This window comes from Dipodomys ordii, unplaced genomic scaffold, assembly GCF_000151885.1.
Source record: "Dipodomys ordii isolate 6190 unplaced genomic scaffold, Dord_2.0 Scaffold134, whole genome shotgun sequence".
In the NCBI taxonomy this organism is placed as follows: domain Eukaryota; kingdom Metazoa; phylum Chordata; class Mammalia; order Rodentia; family Heteromyidae; genus Dipodomys; species Dipodomys ordii.
In genome coordinates, this window is record NW_012267350.1 from 3935255 (window position 1) to 3940748 (window position 5494).

The 5494-nt window shown below is 42.7% G+C and overlaps 1 pseudogene across 1 annotated transcript; it reads left to right on the forward strand.

Annotated features, from left to right (window-relative positions):
* The first annotated feature begins 385 nt into the window (after positions 1-385).
* On the forward strand, positions 386-1133 carry LOC105996656 (annotated as a pseudogene). The gene has a single exon (XR_001175613.1). The product of XR_001175613.1 is annotated as a ras-related C3 botulinum toxin substrate 1 pseudogene (transcript).
* Positions 1134-5494: the final 4361 nt, after the last annotated feature.

Below are 5494 nucleotides of genomic sequence, written 5' to 3' on the forward strand. Positions count from 1 at the left end.
TAGACTGCTAGCTTCAAGGGTAAGGATAGATAGTACAAAATTATGGTAATCAATTCCTTTCAGCAATACACATACAGTGCCTGTAATATGTTTACCAGGGTGCTCAGTATCATGAGAAACAGAAAAGAAAAATAAGCCTAGCTCTCAAAACCCCTGTAGACATTCAGAATGCACACATAATTATTTCAAAGGTCCTACTTTGCTCAAGAATGGTATATAAAGCTCTGCAGTTTTCCTCAGCTTTGGGTGGTGGCTGCAGTGGGGATTTGGCTTCCAGTCCACTGATTGAGGGCTAGTCAGAGTGAACAACAGCCCGGCACCTCGTGCTCTGCCGCCCACAGCCAAACGCCTGCCTGCCTGCTGCTTCCTTCTTTTCCTTCCGGACCAACACCGCTGGGGCCCAGCGAGTGGCCCAGATGCAGGCCATCAAGTGTGGGAGGTGGGAGACGAAGCTGTAGGTAAAACTTGTCTGCTGATCAGTTACATCACCAATGCATTTCCTGGAGAATACATCCCTACCATCTTTGACAACTATTCTGCCAGTGTTATGGTAGATGGAAAACCAGTGAATCTAGGCTTATGTGATGCAGCTGGACAAGAAAATTATGACAGATTACGGCCCCTCTGTTATCCACAAACAGATATATTGATTTGCTTTACCCTCGTGTTTCCTGAATTATTTGAAAATGTCCATGTCAAGTGGTATCCAGAAGTGCGATACCACTGTCCCAACACCGCCATCATCCTGGTGGGAACGAAACTCGACGATAGGGATGATAAAGACATAATTGAGAAGCTGAAGGAGATGAAGCTGACACCCATCACTCATCACTTACCCACAGGGGTTAGCCATGGCTAAGGAGATTGTTGCTGTAAAATACTTGGGGTGCTAGGCTCTCAAGCAGCCAGGCCTCAAGACAGTGTTAGATGAAGCGCTCTCCGTGCGTTCTCTGCATGCCACCCCCCCACCCCCGCCTCCCACTCCATCAAGAAGCAGAAGAGAAACTGCCTGCTCTGCTCTTGTAAATGGCCATGCTCCTCCTCCATCCCTGCCCGCTTTGTATGCTTTGCTCAAAAACAGTGGAGACTTCACACTCAATGCCAAGTTTTTGTTCCAGATTAATTCTCCATAAAACCGTTTTGAACCAATCAGTAATTTTTAAGTTTTCTTTTAAATATGAGTTCAAATTCACATCTTATTAAAATTTAGCGCCCAAGGCTTGGAAGGTAGCTCAGTGGTACAGTGCTTGCCTTGCATGCCTGAGGCCCTGGATTCGATTCCTCAGCAACACATAAGCAGAAAAAGGGTGGAAGTGGAGCTGTAGCTCAAGTGGTAGGGCACTAGCCTTGAGCTGAAGAGCTGAGGGACAGCACCCAGGCCCAGAGTTCAGGCCCCACAACCGGATCCCCCCCCCAAAAAAAATACAATTTAGCGCCCAAATGACAAACTTTCTAAAAGCCTTATTTTTCAAAAGCTCAGATTTTGATTTGCCAAAATACCTTCTGAACTAAGTTATGTTGTGCTGAGAACACTAAGGACTAAACTGTCAAAAGGCCTGGCCACACCCTCAAGGAGACAGCAAGCTCCTGGTGGCAGAGGCACATGGCTCTCCCAGGAGGCCCAGGCCCAGCAATCAGCCAGCCTCTGCTACCCCTCCATGCCATGTTGCCATTAACACATCCTAACCTTATATTATACCTAATCATGGAGGAGCGAGGGTGACACTCATCTCTTTAGAGCAGTCTTTTTGATTTTGTAGTGAGTTAAAAAAAATCAGTTGCCTCACTTCCGTGGTGAACCGGAACAAGACTCATGTGGTGTTTACTCTAGCGATGTGTTCTAGTCGTGAGTGCAGGCAGAGTGGTGACACACAACGTAATGGCAGGATGCAGACAGTATTTGACAAAGTATGAAGTAGAGATTAATTTATAGTACATTGTATACCAGTAGTTCAGCTGAAAATGTGTCACAGGAAAAGGTCTTTTAACAGTTCATTTCGGTCAAATGCAGTAGATGACAAAGGTCAGCTTTGCCAGTTTCTTGTCTTAAGCATTTCCTTTATCCTACCTGCAGGCCCTCCCCCGATGAGGCATTGTACTCACCTTTTAGTTTTAATTAAGTTTTTTATTGTGAAACTACTGTACAAAGGGGTTACAGTTCCATAAGCAAGGTAATGAGTACATGTTTTATCCAGCATTGTTGCCTCTTCCTTTGTTTTTCCCCTATCATCACTTCCCTTCCATCTCCTCAGCTATACTCCTCCCCTCCACAATTGTAAAATTCGTTTTTCAACATAGAGTCTTTTACATCTCATTGTTGCTTTGGGTCCACCTGTATCCCTGTTTTTGAACTCATCATTCCTTCCTTGCTAACTTAGGAAGTACTTTTCTTATAGATCTCCTTCTTAATGAGCAATTTGCCTCCTACTTGTACTATAAAATCTTTCAAATAATGCATTAGAAGTTTCTTTTTTCCTTCTTAGATTAGCAAAAGTGCATTCCTGCTTTCACTTACTTTATTCAAAGCTAGTAAGTGCTTTCCTTACTTTTCTAGTAACTTAGGTGTAAAAATTATGTGTTGCAGTTTTTCAGTTTTTAATATAATTTAGATATTCTTAACCTACGAACCTTAACATCACTCTGTCTTGCCAGATTGCCAGCACTGTCATGTGACTAATCGTGACCCTCCCTCCCCATGTGGACACTTCCTGTGGAGCTCTGCCCACTCTGTTCCCTGTGTCTGAGTTGTGGAACCCTCTTGCTGACCGGTTCTGTACACTTTAACAAGTTGGCAAGATCACAATGTTGGACCTTTCAACAGGTAGAACATTTTTTTAAAAATTGACACTTGCATAATTGTGGAGTGTTTTTTTGTTGTTGTTGTTTTTGTCAGTCCTGGGCCTTGAACCTCAGGGCCTGGGCACTGTCCCTGAGCTTCTTTTGCTCAAGGCTAGCACTTTACCACTTGAGCCACCATACCACTTCTGACTTTTTCCATGTTTGTGGTACTGAGGAATCAAACCCAGGGCTTCACTCTACCACTAAGCCTCATTCACAGCTTCTTGTGGAGTGTTTTTACTTCTGATGCAGTTAGCAGCATATTTTGCATGTGTGACTTAAATCTTCAAATCAGAAATATGGTGTATATGATGTGTGTCAGTTAACTGGAAGGACGCAATCTGGAACTGAATTCTTTGGGACAAATTTTGTGGGTGCAGCTTAGGTTACCATTGCTCCCCACATTCCCTTAACACTTCAATATAGACTAACTCACTGAGCACCAGTGGCTCACACCTATAATCTTAGCTACTCAGGAGGCTGAAATCTCAGGATGGAGGTTTAACACCAACATGAGCAGGAAAGTCTGTGAGAATCATAACTCCAATTAACCACCTAAAATGGGTGTGGCTCAATGTGGTAGAGTATCATCCTTGAGCAAGAAAGCACAGGGTCAATAGCCAGACCCTAAGTTCAAACCCTACAACTTCCCCACACATACACACACACATATGAATATAGGCTAAATTAACTTCCAGCTGCCAAGATCTGCATTCTGGATCTAAAAGAGAATTGCTCTGCCTCTATACATGGAAGGTAACAAGCACAAAGGAGTTAAGGCCATTCAGAACCAAGGATGGTAAATTTTTGGTTATTAATGACTTCTCTCGCCTCCTCCTAATAATGCATTCACAAAATTTGGCTCTGCTGGCTGAAAAACACTGATTCCTAAGGGAGTGAGGAAGTGAGAAAAGATGACCAAGGTCAATTCAGTATAAACTATCAGGTTATCTTTGAGAAAAACCTAAAGTAATCTTATTGGGGAGCTTCGGGAGGCAAAATGGGGCATACACCTCAACATTACTCTACTCAAGGGAAAAGAAAGTTGGATAATTAATACCAACTTGTATTAAGTAATGTGGCAACATACAGTAATATTAGCATGTTTATCAAGTCCTTGTTGTCTACTAGGCTGAACACTTCATATGTATTAGGTCACTTAATCTTCAAAACACTCTGTGAGGTCGATATTATTATTATACTCATTTTGCAGAAGAGCTTCATGAGGTAAAGAATTATAGAACTCCGATAGGCAGCAAGACACAGAAGCCCACAGAGCTTAACACAGGGCTATATTGGTGGAAATGGTGGCACACTCTTGTAATCTTAGTTGACATAAATAGGAGGTTCATGATCCATTCCTGCAATTGCCAGCCTGGACAATCAAGTATGAAAGCTTATCTGAAAAATAAGTAAGGCACAAAAGAGACTGGGGCATAACAAAGCACTTGTCTAGCATGTACAAAGCCCGGTTCAAAGCCTAGTACTAACAAAAAGAATAATATTAATCTGTCACTATAATGTAGAAGAGACTACTGTTAGGAAAATGGAGGAGAATGGAAAAGGAATAGGCTGGACTTAATCATCAACAGGTGAGGACTGTTTACTGAGGAACAGCGAGGGGCACAGACCTTCCCACGGGTTTGGAGGTTGTGTGAGAGAGTTGGAGCAGGAGCTGGGTTTTCATATGAGGTCTGAGCAAGGAGGCAGGGGTTAATGAAAAAAATAACTAGGGGCTGGGAAGGTGGCTCAGTGGTAAAGTGCTTGCCTTGCATACATGAGGCCCTCGGTTCGATTCCTCAGCATCACATAAGCAGAAAAAGCTGGAAGTGGGGCTGAGGCTCAAGTGGTAGAGCACTGGTCTACAGCTGAAGAGCTAGGGGACAGTGCCCAGGCCCAGAGTTCAGGCCCCAGGACTGACAAAAAAAAAAGTAACTAGGTCAAGGGAGTTGAGGCCTTGTTTACAGCTGGGCTTAGGTGGATTGCCCTGCCTGCACTTCAAACAAGTTCACACATACCTGGGATTTTGCTTGGCCTCTGTATGAGCCTGGGACAATAAGGTGGGAGTCAATCCTTCATATTCCATCTTTAGATACATAAAATGATAGGGCCAAGAGGGGAGAGGCAAGTCCTTCAACTTATCCCTTGGTATCCAGGGCCCATGGAAACACCAAAATCAGTAGATAAGATGAAGTAGTATTTGCATAAAACTTACATCCTCTTGTATGCCTGAAATCCTCTCTACATGACTAATAATACTTAATATAATGCAAATGCTATGTAAATAGTTGTTATACTATAATGCCTAAGGGATAATAACAAGAAAAAGTCCACATACATTCAGTACAGGTATGTTGTTTTCCAAATGTTCTTAATCCTCAGTTGATTGACTTTATACATGCAGAATCCAAATACAGAAGACTGCTTGTTGTTTACTTCTTTGTTTAGACATTGTTAAGAAGTAAGGTGAATTGGACTGAGCTTTAGGAGAAAAACAATTTGATGTCTGCATTTCTGTTCTGTCTCATAATCCATGACAGACACAATGTTTAGCTTTATATCCCACAATTAACTCCCTGGTGAAATGCAGAATTAAAAGTTCTGATAAGGCAGACAGACAGGCATAGTGGCACATGCTTATAATCTGAACACTTAG